This window comes from Takifugu flavidus, chromosome 14 (assembly GCF_003711565.1).
Source record: "Takifugu flavidus isolate HTHZ2018 chromosome 14, ASM371156v2, whole genome shotgun sequence".
NCBI classification, from domain to species: Eukaryota; Metazoa; Chordata; class Actinopteri; order Tetraodontiformes; family Tetraodontidae; genus Takifugu; species Takifugu flavidus.
Genome location: NC_079533.1, coordinates 4764760 through 4782598, shown reverse-complemented (window position 1 = coordinate 4782598; position 17839 = coordinate 4764760). Strand labels below are relative to the sequence as shown.

General features: G+C 44.7%; 1 protein-coding gene and 1 long non-coding RNA gene across 5 annotated transcripts in view; both read right to left on the bottom strand.

Moving 5' to 3' along the window:
* kctd16b (potassium channel tetramerization domain containing 16b) overlaps positions 1 to 17839 on the bottom strand; it is a 117205-nt gene that overhangs the window by 86734 nt on the left and 12632 nt on the right. The gene's annotated exons all lie outside the window — the stretch shown is intronic.
* Positions 9144 to 15194, bottom strand: LOC130538192 (uncharacterized). The gene is made up of 2 exons (XR_008953807.1): positions 10623 to 15194; positions 9144 to 9974 (listed from the first exon to the last, which is right to left on the bottom strand). It is a non-coding gene; the product is annotated as an uncharacterized LOC130538192 (long non-coding RNA).

The following is a 17839-nucleotide window of genomic DNA, read 5'->3' as shown; positions in this document are numbered from 1 at the left end:
CCCTCTCCTGGTAATCCACTGGCAGCCGCTGCGCAACAGTTGTCCTTGCACGTATGGAGAGATGCCGCCTCCTCATAAAGCGAAAACACTAAGATTGCTCGATTGCCATTTTCAGCCGCATATTCGGTGGCCTGCAGTTTAAAGTAAGCCTCATTCATACGCGTCTCGCTTGACCGGCGCCATTTTAGGGGATCCTTACGCGTAGGTGTGCGGCTAATCGATTGGCAGAGCGTTTACCGTAGTGCACCCACCAAAGGCGCACAGCAGATTTTGGAACTCAGTCCACACACAAGGCGCACCATATTATAAGGTGCACCCTCGATTTTTGAGAAAATCTCAGTGTTTTAGGTGTGCCTTATAGTCGTGAAAATACAGCTTTAACTTGCCCACCCTTTTTGCTGACTCTGCTGTGCTAGCCTACTTGGTTCGGACTGGGGAGGCGTTTGCAGCCTGTGTTGGCTTTATCCTTGTAGACCCATGTCCAGGCTGGGCAGGGAGTTGTTCTGTCATTTCTTTAAGGCAGCCAGCTCTGACAACAAAGCCTCAATGCTAAATATAATTTGTTGCAAACTGAAAAGCTAAGCTTAAAATATTACTGCTAAAAATAGACCCTGAATGATTTCTGCTGCTCTGCCACCCTGGGTAAAGGATCACAGACACATTTACATAGGTTGAGTCAAAAGATTAACTACTTTATTTATTTATTTATTTTACACATTTCACTCAAATGAAGTTCCTTTTATTTTTCTACTCCTGACACATCATAACCCTCTTCTCCCACATCACTCTGATTTCACTGGACTGGACTGTCATCATTTCCTTCAATATGGCGACGTTTGAACTAACAGTCATTTTATTAATTTTATCCACTTTGTTGCTAATGTCATTTAACTTAATGTTTTATTGTGATACAGCGTTAAATAAAATGTAACCCAGAAAGTCAGAAGTCCTTTAACTTAATCATTTCCTGTGTCCCCATCAACCTAAATACACCAGTAATATGCAAATGACAGTAACGGAAGCCAGTCCAGAAGGTAACACAACAAACCAAAATGTATTGTTTCTCCTTCTTTCGGCCCTTCCGGATCCCTATATCCTGACCTCTCTGCCATCACAGTTGCATCTTTTTCTAATTGCTACTGTCAGTTGGGGCAACATTTTCCCTTGGTCCAGTTACTCTTTTGATGGATTATTTATCTTAAGCTATCAATGGCTCATGTCAAAATGACTGTAATTTCGCAGGAGCACATCCCAGTGAGCGTGTGTGTGCCAAAAACCATTGGAAACTAAATAAGGTTGCATTATTTCATAGCTAAAACCACACTTGAGAACAAAGCTGGAACATGGAGTCCACAAGGCATTGTAACATGTGAGAAGAGGCATTGTTAGAATGCAAGTAACATCTTAAAGGATAAAGATCAGCTTATGGAGGAAGACGAGATTTATTTTTAATAAACCAAAAATTGTGTCAGAGACTGAAATTATAGTTGCTTTACTCAAAATGAATCTGTCCTATTGAACATGTGCTAGAAGCAAGCGTAGCTACTTCTGTGACACATCACCATCTTTCGGAGTTGTGTTGAGCTGAGGAAGCCTCTGAAGAGTCTCCTTTCAATGCAGATGTGGAGCCAGACTGGGAGCAAGTAAGTGACAAATGGAAACAGAAATTAGAGGCTGATCTAATGGCTGTTTTCAAAGTGCACTAAAAGGAGATAAGCATGGGAGATAGATGGAAGAGTGGAGTGACTTTGTGAGCCAGACTGAGAACACAGCCATGTATTTAATTGAGGCCATTACCATCATTTGTCTTGTTCGCAGAATCGCTTGGCTCTCACTGTGCCTGCTCTCCCTCGCCAACCCAAACTAATGCCACGTTTTAAATTATGCATGGTGATGGAAATAGACTAATTTCCTTTCCTGATGCCGGCAAAAGTTGTAAAACAGTGAACTGTTATCGGTTCAAATGTTCCACTGACACAAAAAATCAATGAAAACATTCAACCCCTACACATGATTTATTACAGTTCAACTGGGTCCAGGCTCCAGCCTCGTTAGAGGAACTCTGGGAAATGGAGCGAAAACTGAATTTATACATTTATAAGATTACATTGGCTATGTAGCATATACAGTACGGCTAAGTAACCCCTGATCCTCTCTCCCCTGAGTCATCCCCCTGCATACTTCATTAGAGTGATGCTGGAAGGCCCCAATCCTGGCTCCAATCCCAGAGTCTCCCCCTCAGTACTTTTCAGAAGCTGCAGACACCTTTGCAATGGTGAAAGGTCTACAGATTTGCTCTGGGTGAACCTGCTGATCTTTCTGGTCAGCTCCTTTCCATAATTTCTTTTATCTCCTTGTTTTTCTCCAGTCTTTGATAGCAGTGAACCAGACAACAGATTCTGGGCTATTTCAGGAGGCACTTGACCTTCTTAATTTTCATTTTTCATCGGATGCAATTAGTGAGATAAGGAATGAACAATTAGCTGAGTATAACAAGAGATCCAATATGTCAGCAAAGCTAGATATTTGTGTTTATGCAATAGGAGGACTGGAACTTTTGTAATTGACATGCCAATCTTTGGGTATTACAGTCACAAGCACACAAGCATAAAAAAAAAATGAAAGTCTTAGTTGGGTGTAATGCAAAGGAATGTGGCAAAATGTAATGCGGAAGAATGTATGTTTATGCAAATAATGGACAATTGTGATATTATTTGGATACTTCCAGCAGCCTCATGAAGGTTTAGAGATGCAGTCTGCCAGCTGACAGGAAGGGATCAAAGAGCAAATGAAATCCGTGTCGGAATAAAGAACGCAGCCGAGGGTTCCTGCCCTGTCTTGTACCCGATGACTCGGCTCACCTTCATCCACAGATAAAAAGAGCTGCTGACTCCTTTGACAGGTATTAGCATTCACACACACACACCCCTTCCAACCTTATCTGCTATCAAAACTGCAACAGGGTGACCAGACATCAATGACGAGGTGGATTATTAATGGTCCAAACAAGTGTGATGAATGTCAAAGCCATGAACAGCTGGAGATTGGGAGTACGGGAAGGGAGGGGGGAGCCAGAGAGGCTTTGCAGTATGAATCAGAGAGGGAGAGAAAGAGAAGGCAGGAAGGGGGTCTGAAACTCCTATTTATGGTATTTTGCAATCTGTGGAGGCCGGGTGGGATGAAACTGAAGATGCCTGCTCTTGTTGTCTCATTGCATCCTTCTAGTGGTTGCTTTGGGCACATTTACAGCTCCTTTCCAGGACTGTAAAAAAAACACAGGATGGCATAAAGGTTGTTGTACTACATGTAAAATTCACTGAGTGAAAACAAGGGGCTCAAAAGCAACTAGCTAGAGCCGCTTTGGCACCGAGACAGTGGGCTTTAACAGAGGATGCCTGCTCTCCTCTTCACGGAGAGGAGGGCAAGTATCTGGCCATCATCATTGACAACAGACTGAACTGGAAGCACAAAACCAAAGCATTGTACAAGAAGAGGTGAGCAGACTCCACTTCTTGAGGAAGCTTAGATCTTCTCATGGAGAACAACACAATGAAGAACACCATCAAAGGAAATCAATTTTACAACAGTGTTCCTTTGATCATCCTGGTGCCTCACTCACCCGCTGTGTCCTGTTATTTATTCTACCAAACCTTCACATTTACTTATAACCTGCACTCTTCATCTAAATCTGCTTCCAGACATTATGGTTGGATATTTTGGTTAATACTATTTTATTTTGTGTTATTAATGTACGTTTATTTTTCAGACATACATCTACTAATCATTTTGTGTATATTTGCTTATATTGGTCTAGTTATTAGAGTGTTTTCTTATGTGTAGTTGATTCTGTTTCTTTAACGTGTCTTTGATGCTGCTGCAAGATAACAATTTTCCAGATTGTGAATAATAAAGTCTAACTATCCAGCCATCCATCCATCCATCCAGGTTGCAGTGGGTGTAGGCACGATATCAATGCCAGCGCTCAAGACCAATATTCTCATCATTGCTGATTTTTTCTGTATAGGTTTCTAAGTTGTAGACTGATATTTAATGCGTGAACTGAACATTGTTGTTAAATTTTGCTGGTTTTGATTTGAAACTGATGCATCCTTTTCTTCTGTAAACATTTCTATGTTCTTTCTAAGATCTGAACCTTTTTGTCCTTAAAAGAACCTTCTGCTTTGTATAAGGGTAGAGAAGGTTATGTCCAGGTCCCAGCACTGTTCTAGTACCAAAACTGGACATTTATGCTTATTTACATTGGACATTTATGCTTATCTCTGCTTCTCATGATAGTCTCCTCTTTATCTCTGCTGTGTGTGTGTTAAGAGAGGCCTGATTGAGAGTTTAGAGGGTGGCTAGAGTCCTTCCAGAGTCAGGAGGGCTGGAGGTGGGGGACTAAATGTCATTTATGTCGGGGCGGTGTAGTAGCCAATGCCTGGCCAGAGGGGAGGTCAGCAGGTCTGATGAAAACAAATCCATCATTTTGCTGCCTGGGAAACAGGCTTGAGAAATGGGGGGATACGATACAGAATTTGGATGAGAGGTTTTGGATGCAGAGGGAGGGAGGGATGAATGGAGATGAAAGGAGGCTTCTCTGTCATCTATTTCCTGACTTCATTTCCACACACAAAAATGCCAAATAAAGTTAAAAACACCCATGAGAAAACATTACATTCTGGAAATGGAGATACTAACAGATGAAAATTTACAGTTTTCCACGTATTGCACCTCTCCAGCCTTTGTTGCTGTGGAAAATGATGCTTTGAGCTTTGACCTTGCCGGAGGGCAAATGGAAATGGGGAAGTTTAATAATCACAAAATCAGCATTGGAACTCTCCGGATGTACCTCTTTTGCCCTTTGATCAGCTTGCATGTTGATACATGGGAAGAAAGAATGTAAAAGTGATGAATATTGTGAGAAATGACAATTAGGAGCTCTTTGGGTGATGATTTGCAGTGTGTTGGCAGACCAGCAGAAAAAAAGCTCAGCTATGTTTTTCCCCAATTATTTTAATTATTTTAATTTTTTTTTTACAGTGGGACATCTAAATAAGATTTCTTCAGTTTATAAGAGGAAATATCATGCCTTAAACCACTGAAGTTGGTTTGCATATGCATTTGCCAATGCCTACCAACAAATGCTTCTTCACTCTGGCATTGGGGTTGGGTAGGCTATTTAAGGCCAAAGCTATTGTTCTTAAATCTGAAATATTCTGATTGGACAAGACAGCTGACTCCATTAGGGGCCTCAAACTTTAGCCAGACAGTATAATTGCTAATCATTGAAGCTTGAGACACGGCTAACAAGGCGTGCCAGGCCCTCGCCTTGAGTCTGTAGCTTTAGTGAAAGCGATAGGCTGTCCCCTGGCATCCACTTAATGTACATTTGCTGCTCTTTCTAATGGACTAATGGGATGAGTGTAAAAAAAAAAAAAAAGGAATCTGGAGTCTGTACTCTGGCTGGTAAATCATGGACAAGCCGCAGTTTGTGGTCGTGGTGAGAAAGAATGAAAAGAGGATGAAAGCAAGAGGGATACAGAACTGGCACACAAGAGTGTATGTGAGAGGAAGACAAAGCGAGCGACATGAAGTGACGAAATGCTGGGGAGGAAAGGAAGTGAAATGTGGGGCAGTCTCTTCATTGTTGTGCTGAGAAAGAGCAATAAGGAAAAAGAGGAAAGAAAGAAACAGAATGTAAAATAGACTGAAATAAAGAAAAAGACACAGAGATAGGACGGAGCTGTGAAAGCGCTAAAAAGCTGGCAGAAAAGCCATTTAGAGCCCTAATCAGATCGCTATTGAATGCAAAGGAATTAGAGGTTGGCCCTGAAGCTGTCTTGACTACAGTATGGCCCAGACATGGCTCCCAGCAGCCTCATCTATGTCAGCCAGACATCACCATGGCTGAGCAGGAACGCCCCAGAAACCAGCAGGTTTGCAAGTGTGTGGCTACTGCTGCCAGCTGGATTATGGGATTCAAAAATTAGTTTAGCATGTGTAAATGTGCAGAAAATAAGTGCAGTAACATAATTAAATTTATCCAATGCTTGGTTTTAATTAATACTCCAGAGAGAATTCAGCGCGAGGAATAATCATTAGTAAAGCGGTAATTTCCGAGTCATTGTTGTAAGAAGATGTGTTGCTTTGAAGCTAGCTAAGCTGCTTTTTGTTTCATGTATTTACTCTGAACTGGCTGTGTGTATCCCAGTAGCATGATTTCCAGGCTGACAGCCATTCCCATCACGTCCTAGCTGCCTGCAGTCCCACCCAGGATACTCGGCAAACAGAATTATTTTTGACACAATTCCCTGTTGGAGCAAATTGGTGCAGCGTTATGAAATCAGGCATCACGGATGATGGAGACAGAGTCGAGATGATAAGTAGGAAGGTGCGGTGGGAAAGACAGGCCAAGAAGGATGGAAGGAAAGCATGATTGGTGCAGCTCTGAGCTAGGGATGGAGTTGTACCGCTGGTTGTTGTTAAGAATGGAAAACAAACATGACGAGAAAAATGGGAGGTAATATCAGAGTGGCGAGGAGGGCAGGGATGGGAGGCAGATGATTAATGCAAAGTGAAAAGGAAACTGTTAACAGACATGAAGAAAGTCCTGTGAAGAAGTACTGATGCTTGAGCAATTCTTGGATCTAGAAACTCCTTAAATCGGAGGGAGTTTCATGGCTTTTTTGTCATTATTAACACTGATGTGGGTTCTTTTTGTGCTACTAAGACTGCCAGCGGTTGTGTGTGTGTCTGTCACGTGTTCCTGAGTGGAGAGTGGGTAGTGTGGAGTGAAGAGGCGGTGTGCCATCTTCCAGCATGCCAGAGAAAACATCCAACTGATGAGATCCATAGCACATTCTCTTCTTTGATGTGTTCCTCAGGAAGAGGAAGAAAAAAAAAACCCACCTCCTTCCAGAGGCCTCAAACTGGGTGAGGAATGTTTGAACATAAGCCTAATTGTTTCAAGGTAAGTGGGAGGCACAGTGTCTGGTTGAGAATGTAAAATTTTGTTTCATGTAACTGAGGTAAAAAACAAATTTACTATTTATCTGACGTATGCTTGATATGAAATTAAGTATCAGGTTCAGGTTATAGGAATAAAACTATCCTGAAATTCAGCTTTGTTGTCATCTTTCTTGTATAAATGTGACAAACACTGAGTCTGACACACGAAGAAACAGAGTGAAATGTGAATAACAAGGACAGTTGGACATTATAAAAAAAGGCTGTGCTGCAAACGACACAAAAGTCTATTTTTTAACAAATATTATGGGACTTTCCCAGTTTGTTGGACTCGAGTCAACTTTTGGACATTGCAAGATCCACCATGTTAGACTAAAGTAAATCTAGAGTAGATCTACAGTATGAAATGGAAAACTGTTTATGAGCAGATTGTTGGGGTTCATGGGTTGTGTCTGGCTTTGTCCTGCAGGGGGTGCTCTGGAGCACAATTGGCAGCAGCTGGCACTGCAGGCACACGCATTTGTAGGCTGTGGAGGGCAATTTACATCTTGCCTGGGTGTTTGTTCGGATTCCCTCGTCGTGTGTTGTTGTGGTTGGTTTTCCCTTGTCGTGTGTTTGGTTTCTGTAGCCAGAGTGTGGTGGGTTTTGCCTCTGGTTTGAGTTTCCTGCAGTCCAGGAGGACTACTTCTGTCTTCTGTGTCCCTTGGGCACGTTCGAGGTCTTCATGCCATTTTCTGGACCGGTGAGCGTGCCGCGCCGGACTCCCGAGTTCTCTGCAGTCCAGGGGGACTGCTTCTGGTGGAGGACTAAGCGGTGGACCTGTGGAGGGCAGACGCCTGCAGCCCTGGAGGACTGATTCTGTTCCCTGGTGCTCTGCGGTTCTACAGGGCTGTTTCTGTTCGTGAGTGCTCTGCAGTCCTGGGGGGCTGCATCTTTTCCCGTGTTCCCTTGGCGGTCCTGGAGGACTGCTTCATTGTGTTGCCCCCCCCCCGTGAATAAAACCTTTTGACTGTTTTACCACCATGTCCTGGCCTGCGTTCGGGTTCTGTTAAAAACCCACATACCGTAACAGATGTTTCATTGGTGTGGGGCCCCTTTTTAAAATCTATTTTCAAATTCTTGCTAAATGCAACTTTATTTGAAGGAAACCTGCCACTCAAATATCAGTCATGCAAACTATTGTGGTCTGTTTACGTTGGTGAAGATATCCACTTAGTAAAACCACCAGTGACTTTGCATTACAACCACGGTGAAACTCTCAAGTGAATTAGAGCATTCTGCAGATCTGCCCCGTTGATGTGCACAGGCCAGTGATAAACTCCATTCCTTATACTTTCATCTCTTTTCCTCCACTCACTTCCTCCTCCACTGTGGTTGCCATCATTTCTCTATTCTGGATCTGCAGGGGGGTAATCACAATGTATACTAAATACCGCTGCTGTTTCTATCTTAAGTCTATTTAATGCATAAAGAACTGAATAAAACCCAACTCTGACAGCAACAGCTGGAACTTCTCTGAGCTTCTCTGTGTGCCATCTAATTATAACCAAAATTGCAAAGTGACCTCATCAGATTGATGAAGCAAACTATAACATCCTGTTACTGTACTGCTGGAGCTTTTGGAGTTCAGCCCCAGATTCAGAACACACCACAGACCCAGCGAAGCGGCTCACACACCCGTTGTTATAGAAAAGTCCCTATGGCCACCAACTGAATATAAAATGCAGTAATGTGAAGAGTGCAAGGAGATAAATTAAAATTAATTTCTGGGCTAAATGAAGGGTTTTGAGTGGAAAAGCACAGGAGCTCTCCTCTTTCTTTCCTTCTATGGTGACATGTTTCACAAAGGCGACATTGATGACATCCTGCCATACATTTCACCCTTTTTCTGCATCACTCTTATTGTGAGTAGTCCCAATTAATTCATGTTAGACTTCACTCAGAGGTCTCAATTGATTGTAATGCAAGTCTCTGTGGCAGTTCTTCTATGAAGTTTTCCTGCTTTTGCTTTGCTGACTGGAATTCATCTTTGAGCTTTTGCATTGTCTATTGTGCTACATCAGATGTTATCTTTACATTAAACAGTCATTATAGTGTAAATGCAACAACAATCAGCAATGCCATTAGTTTTGTTAGGGTGCGATTCAGGCGGGACCCGTAAGCAGACAAACAAGAGCTCATGGTGTGAACACAAGATTTTAATTAACTCAGGTAGTGAAAAGGTACGCGAATGCAGATCATTCCTCCAAATGAGGGGCGCATGGTGACCTAGGAAAAGACGTGAGAAAACCGGGGAAAGTTACTTGATGGGACGGAACACGGGAAGATACCATTGATAGACACACGTTTACCACGAAGCCAACAAAATGATCAGATGCTGGAGATTGGGAGGCAGCAGCCTTTGAAGTGTTGATTGGTAACCAGCTGCAGGCGTGACAGTCACCACCGAAAGGTACCCAAGTGAATCCACCACGCCCCCTAGTGAGAAAACCAGGAACACAAAACACAAACAAAAGGCACCACACACAGGCCATGACAGTACCTCCCCCTCAACGGGCACCTCCTGGAGCCCTACCAGTCTTCTGGGGATGGGTCTGGTAAAAGTCAAGCAGGAGGCTGCTATCTAGGATGTGGCGCCAAGGAATCCAAGACTTTTCCTCAGGACCTTACCCTTCCCAGTTGACCAAGAACTGAAGGCCACGTCCCTGACGAATATCCAGAATGCACTGGACCGTGTAGGCAGGGCCACCATCAATAAAACAGGGGGGGAGGTGGGGGCTCAGCTGGAGAGACCAGGTCTGACTCAGAGACCAGCTTACTCCGAGAGACATGGAATGTGGGATGAATCCTAAGTGAAGGAGGCAACTTGAGGTGAACTGAGGAGGGGTTGACAATGCAGTCGATAACAAATGGTCCCCCAAAACGAGGAGCCAGTTTCCGGGAGTCCACCTGAAGGGGAAGATCCCTTGTAGAGAGCCAGACCTTCTGGCCCGGTTGAAAGGCAGGGGCTGAAACACGGTGGCGGTTGGCTTGTCTCTGAGTCTGTTGGGAAGTCTACAGAAGGGCAGAACAGACCTGCCTCCACACACCTCTGCAGTGACGCAGTTTGGCCCGGACAGAGGCACAGCTACTTCATCCTCCTGGAATTCAAATAATGGTGGTTGGTGTCCCAGGGAAGTCATGAAGAGACAATCCAGTGGCAGCAGAGATCAGCAAGTTATGGGCATACTCCACCCAGGGTAGAAACGAACTCCAGGAGGCAGGATTTTGGCAACCACACACCTGAGGGCACTCTCCAAACTCTGGTTGGTCCTCTCCGCTTGACCATTGGACTGCGGATGATACCCGGATGAGAGGCTCACTGAGGCTCCTAGTGTAGCGCCAAAAGCTCTCCAAACTTGGGATGTGAATTGGGGTCCTCATTCTGAAACAATATCCTTAGGGAAACCGTGGAGACCGAAAATATGTCGGACCAGGAGATCCCCAGCCTCTACAGCGGAAGGGAGCATTGTGAGAGGTATGAAGTGGGGGTGAGGATGCCATTATTCCTGTCCAATGGGGGAAGACCGGTGACAAAGTCCACTGCAATGTGTGACCAGGGGTACTGAGGGATGTCTAGGGGATTGAGAAGGCCGAGGACTTTCACGGGCACAAACTGGACAGGCCGCTATGAAGGCCTTGGCATCTTGAGCCATAGAAGGCAACCAGAAGCGTTGCCTAAGGAAGTGCAGTGTCCATGAGAGCCCAGGGTGGCAGGTTTGTCTGTAAGAATGCCCCCACGGCATGGAGCTCAGACGGGACCATGCCTGGAACAAAAAGTCGGTTGAGGGGCCCATTACCCATTACCTCCTTTCCACTTGCTGCCTCCACTCAGGAGGCAGCTCCCACGACGCAGGATGGCGACAAAATGGAGCTAGGCTCAGAGTGGGAGGGATTGGGCAAAAAAAGGCGGGACAGAGCGTCTGGATTGGCGTTGTGGGAATCTGGACGGTAAGTGAGGGGGAACCTGAAGCGACCCAGGAAGAGTGCCCACCATGCTTGTCAGGACTTCAGTCTCTTGGTGTTTCTAAGGTAGGACAGGTTCTTATGATTCGTCCAGCTCAGGAATAGTTGGCCCGAACCCTCCAGCCAGTGTCTCCATTCCTGCAACACCAGAACAACTGCAAGCAAATCCTTATTTCCTATATCGTAGTTCACCTCTGCTGGGGAGGGTCGCCAACTGAAGAAGGCGCAGGGACGGAGCTTCTGGCCAGCTGGATCACGCTGGGAGAAAACCGCCCAGACCCCCAAGTTGGAGGCATCCACCTCAACCACAAACTGATGGTGATAGGATCCGGATGATGCAGAATGGAAGCAGAGGTAAATAGGGAGTAATGCCAACAGAATGCTGCTTCCGCCTCCCCAGACCACTGGAATGTGGAGGTTAGGCTAGTAAGAGGAGCTACCACCTTACTATATGTAGTCCTAAATAAAAGGGCGATAGAAATGACCAAAACCCAAGAATTGCTGGAGTTGCTTGCGGGTGGAAGGAATTGGCCACTCCGCCACTGCACTCACCTTGGCGGGGTCTAGCGAGAGCTGTGTCTGCTACACCACAAAGCCGAGGAAGGAGACGGACTTTGAGTGGAACTCGCACTTCTCTGCCTTGATGAAGAGCTTGCTCTTGAGAAAACGCTGGACAACATGCTGCTCCCTCATCTCGGAGAAGATGAGGATATTGTCAATGTCCACAAAGACAAACTGATTTGGCATGTCCCAAAGAATGTCATTAACCAATGCCTGTAATACTGCAGGTGCGTTGGTCAGACGAAAAGGCATAACTAAGTACTCATAGTGCCCCAGGGGGGTGTTAAAAGTGTTTTTTCACTCATCGCCCTGACAAATACGGATCAGATGGTAAGCATTCTACAGGTCAAGTTTGGAGAAGATCTGGGCTCAATGGAATGGATCAAAGGCAGAGTCGAGAAGGGGTAAAGGGTACTTATTCTTGGAGGTGATGTCCTTGTGGCCTCTATAGTCAATACATGGTCGGAGATAGCCATCCTTCTTCAGTACAAAGAAGAAACCTGCACCCAGGGGATGGCCGAATCGGTCCTGCTGCCAGTGACTCTCCAACATATTTCTTCATGGCCTCCTGCTCCGGTCGAGATAGGTTGTACAGACGCTGGAGGGTAGGGGGGCCAAGGAAGCAGGTCGATGGCGGAATCGTAGGGTCAATGAGGGGGTAGCGACACAGCGCTTTGCTTGCTAAAGACCTCACCCAGGTCATTTTAAACCACCAGCACAGTGGAGAGATCCAGGACCTCAGGTGGTGGCTCTGAACTGCTCAGTGAAGAGGAGAGAGCTGAGCGTAGGCATTTTGAATGACAGCTTATGCTGGATGTATGCTCCAGCTAATTAGCCTCCTGGCCAACCAGTCAAACTGCAGGTTGTGGCAGGCTAGCCAAGGGGCAGCGAGGACTCCCAGGGAGGAAGAAGAGTGGATAAGAAAAAACTGGATCGTCTCCCGGTGATTACCTGATATGATGAGGGTCAGAGGTGCAGTATGGTGGGTTACTTTGGCCAGGACATTGCCATCTAAGTCAAGGATGGTCTTTGGCTCTGACAGGACTTCAACAGGGATGTTTGCCTGCCTGGCGACATCGAGGTCAATAAAACTTTCATCAGCGCCGCAGTCTACCAAGAACAAGAGGCAGTGGGACTACTTGGGGCTGCTGGAGAAGTAGGGGGAAGAGAAGGGCTAAATTTGGACCTCTCCCTTTGTCTCTCCGAGGCGATTGTTCAGATGCGTTGTGAGGGAGTTCAAAGTCTTGAGGTCTGGCATCTCATCTTGCGCTGCCAATTTGTCCACAAGCTCCTCCCCCAGCCCCTTAATATACATTCCCATAGAGTACCGTCATTTCAACCACTGTGCGGCCAGAATGCAGACCTGGATGGAATAATCTGCAACCAATGTGGACCCCTGACATAAGGAAAGAAGCTTGGCTGCCACCTCTTCACCCCAGTCTGGGTGATCGAACACACATCTAAGATCCTCCTTAAACAAATCAAAATGCACAGAAGCCGGTGTCTGGTTCTCAATAACGGCAATGGCCCACTGCGCTGCTCTCCCTGATAATAAATTACAAAGGCAATCTTAGCCCTATTGGAAGGGTAGGTCAGCGGCTGCAGATCAAAAACCAAGGAGCACTGTGACAAAAAACTACCACACCTGCCCGCTTCACCCGAGTACCGCTCAGAAATGGGAACATGTGGCTCATGCAGTGCGGCAGAAAAATGAGGTGCTGAGTATAGCGCAGCAGAGGCTCCGGACGATGCTGAAACGGCGGGAGACTGCGAAGGAGGAACTGGCCTCTCCTGGCCAAGGAGAGTCGTGACACTAGCTGAAAGACTCTGGAAGGAACACCAAATCCCCGACAATGGCGCACCCTCCGCCACCAAAGCTTGCCAAACCACGTCATTGTCTGCTGGGTCCATATTGGTCTGATTGTAATGTTAGGGTGTGATTCAGGCAGGGCCCATAAGCAGACAAAGAGCTGACTGTGTGAACACAAGATTTTAACTTAGGAAGTGAAAAAGTGTGCGGAGTGCAGATCATTCCTCCAAATGAGGGGCGCGTGGAAGAGACATGAGAAAAACAGGGAAACTTATTTGACGGGTCGGAACACGGGAGGATACCATTGATTGACCCACGTTTACCAACGCAAACAAAATGCTCAGACGCTGATGAACTGGAGGTAGCGGCTTTTGAAGAGTGTTGATTGGTAATCAGCTGCAGGTGTGATGGTCACCAGCAAAAGGTACCAAGGTGAATCCACCACAACCCCTAGTGAGAAAACAAGGAACACAAAACTCAAACAAAGGCACCAACACACAGGCCATGACAAGTTTAAACGTCCATGTTAGAGGACAGCATTACACATCAGTATGTTTACCAGCAGTTGTGTCTACATGCTCTTCATCAGTCCTGAAGGAAATCTTCAGCTCAATGGCAAATAAACATTCCACTAACTTTGTTTCTGTGCTGTTAGTGGGTTAGCTTGGTGTTATTTTGCTGAGAGAGGCTGTCAGCTGGTGATTAGAGCCGGAAAAACTTGATCAACTACCCCATTATTCAGTCAGCTGAAAAGAGACTTACAGGCTTTAGCCGTAGGAAACTGATGAGTCAGATGTTCATCTGTTTAACAAAGTGTAAAATATTATATTTGACAGCATCACAACAACATTTTAATTGATAGGCAAAGCAAAAAGCGACAGGAACATCTGGGTTCCTCGTATTTGCCCGTCCTGGATGTTCTGGTTTTGGGCATGTTCCTGACAGAATAAACAGTACATGTGCAAACATGTACTGTTTTGTGTACAGGTTTTGTGCATGTTGCAAAAAAGGTGAACTAATTGTTAAAGCCCTCTATAATTATGATCCCCTTCACTTAATTATGATAATATATTTTGCATATATAATTGGCTTAAAAATTGACATTTGATATGTGCAGGTAATTGTTAGCGTGTACTAACATTAAGGTTGTCTATTATTAAAGTCTATATTGTACAGTAATTATTGCTAAAAGGAGAAGTGAGCCTTAAGTGTCTATGTAGTTCAAATCCAGCACTCCTCTTCATTTATGTATTTGTATGGATATTTATATATATCAGTCTGATATCTTCTCCCAAGTCTTCCCTCCCTGGCTGAGCTCCGTGCAATCGATTATGCACGATGACGCGCTGCTGCATTTATCAACGGGTGCGGCAACACATCTCCCTACTCCAATAAATAACGAGGGTCAAGGCGCTCCACGGAGGTGGTGATAGAATATCTGCTGATGTGTGTGCACTGCAGAAAAATGTGTTTTCTTTCCTGATAAGTTCTGAAGGGATACAGTTATTGTCCTTTCTGCTGTATCCAGGTCATGTCTGAGGTTCTGTGGCCTTCAGATTACAACTGATAGCCTTTCCAAACGCACCTGCAGCTTTTATCACACTCCATTAAGTTGAGCTTAGGTGTCGGAGTTCTTGTTTTCTTTCAATGCTGTCATTGTGCAACAGAGGTTTCATTTCCCCCCTGCCTGGATTTTGAAGTTAGTCTCTGACATTATCGAATATTAATGATGTTTTAATACAATTCAGGTAAATGAAGATATAAGAGGTGCACTCACTGACAGAAGCCTTTCAGTTAATGTGTGCTGTACTATGCAAAAAAGAACCTCTCTTACAAAAGTAAGTCTCTCTCTCTCTCTCTCTCTCTCTCTCTCTCTCTCTCTCTCTATCTCTCTCTCTCTCTCTCTCTCTCTATCTCTCTCTCTCTCTCTCTCTCTCTCCTCTCTCTCTCTCTCTCTCTCTCTCTCTCTCTCTCTCTCTCCTCTCTCTCTCTCTCTCTCTCTCTCTCTGTGTTTGTGCTTACTTCCACCTCACATGCTATCTCTTGTCTGTGTCCTTCAATTCTGGGCCCTGAGCTGCAGAACCAGGATGAAACATCCACACAGTTCTGTTCCTTGTATACCATGGAGCTGGGGTTCCCCTGAGCATTTTGAGGAACTCATAAATTGAATTACTTAGAGGATTTCATATGGAACCAGACATTTCCTGCAGCTGCACACATTTGAATAATAATGTAGAAAAGACGCACACTATGCCATCCTTCCAGATTAATCAGGACTTCAAAGTCCCCTAAAATTGTTCTGTGGTGACCTCACGACTTGACTCTCCAAAAGGTTCTGTTGAAGAAATTCAGAATATTAAAATCAACATGGACAGAACTAAAACTCTTCTGCTGGATCTTTGAACGCTTTGGGTTTGATTCCGTGCCTCGTTTTCATTCTCTCTGTATTCAAATGTTTTAGCACAACCATGTTTTTGCTTTAGGACAAGGAAATGGAAGGTCTTACAAGGCGGCATCTGGGGTTGGAATGTTGCAAACAATGAATGAATAAATGAATCGGGATGCTAGGAAGGAAGGGAAAAAAAAACAAATTTGTGAGGCCTGAATGATGCAGTAATGCAATGAGTGCTCTTTTCAGGTGCTATTAAGAGAAGCGCCTGGTAACATGGCTCAAATGTCAGCCTGTGAGATAATGTTCAGCTGCGAGGCCAGAATGGGAATGTTTTTTGGATCTGCTCAGAGGGCCAAACATTTTCAGTGTTTTCCATGGATCCACAAACTGAATGTTGCAATAATTTACACCTAAAATGACTCCACCTGAAAGTATGTATGAGAGGGGGAAGAAAGGGATTAATGTGCAGCTGACCCTTTATGTCTACAGGTCACAGCCAAACGTGCTCCTGGGTGTATACATATACGTGTGTGTATATAGTGTATGGACAGTACTGCACTACATGTGCAGGGAATGAGCTATTGTGATGAGGCTAGGCCAGTATTACCAATACAGCTGCAAAACCTCCAGAGGGAAAGCTGGCTTATCTGAAGATCCATGATCACGTGAAGTGATGAAGAAGAGGGGATGAAACCAGGTCCAATCCCCTCTTTAATTACACATGACTTTGCAATTTATGATTCATATCTCTTCCCCGTGGCTTCCACAGATGTGTCTCTGAACTGGGGGGTGGTGGTGGTGGTGATGGAAGGGGGGGTGAAAAATTAGTCAATTGCTGCTCTTTTTTTAACCTTCTGGATGCTTTGAATGCCACGTTAAATGGCATTGTCCATTTGAAATATCATATATTTTTAACATCATCAAACATTTTTGCAGCAATGCTAGTTTTCAAGCTGATTTTGGAGGACGGAGAAGACTCTCCATCAAAATATGTTCTGCTTACCATTCTGTTGAATTTTTGACCTAAGAATATTGCAAATGATCATTGAGTGAACCCATTGGCTCATCACAATAGCTCGGCTATTCAGTAATGGTCAGCTTGAGGTTCAGAGTGTGTTTTTTTCCCATTTGCCTTCTTAGAGCTCTTGTTTAAACAGATGTAAAATTAAAGGCATCATTTCATTTTTTTGCTGTATAAAGGATCTTTAATGTCTTCTGACCTTCACCATTCCTCCAACCATTCCATGAAATTTAAAACATGATATATTCTCCTGTATAAAAGCCTTAGCAACGCACCGATGAAAATGCGACAGGACCTTTAACACAAATTTTTCAATGAATCTCCACATCTTCACCTGGTTAAAAGTATCTCCTCATAAGCAACGCTGCATAGCGATAGAGCAACCAGGAAACCCATTTCATGACAGCCAATCAGAACTAAAGTTAATTTAAATAAAACAAAGCAAAACATGATGCTATTCACCAACCAAGATGTTTGGCACCTTTCCTCCCTAAAAGTAGTTATCACAGCATAACTGCTGATCACAGGAAGTCCTCCACACACAACAAATGCAGACAGTCCTCACTTTAGTTGGCTGCTAGCAGTACACTGTATATTACCGGTAGAAGCATCCATTCACATTAGCACTCCACCCACACACACCACATCACTCACACTCACTGGGTTACTCCATATTGATAATGGATTCAAGTCTCTGCACTAAGAAGCGTGTGTGTGTGTGTGCGTGCGTGCGTGAGAGAGAGAGGGTGAGAGATGGGGGGGGGGGGGGGGGGTGAAGCAATGTTGCCACATGAAGATTTGGGTTCTGTGAATATTGTGGATGGCCACAGGTTTGATTTCAATATTTGAATGTCGCAATGACTGCTTCTGGTCACTCAGTAACCACCTCACATCAGAGCACAGTTGGTTAGAGGCTAGTGACCACAGTGGCTGAAACACAAGTTAGATAGATGGCAAATGCAAATCAATCAGAGCTGGGAACAAGTCTACAATGTTCTTGAAGAATCAGCTTTTGCTACAAAACAATTCCCTAACCTCCAAAAAATTGTTGAAGAATGCTGGGTACACTTGGTACCTTAATTTA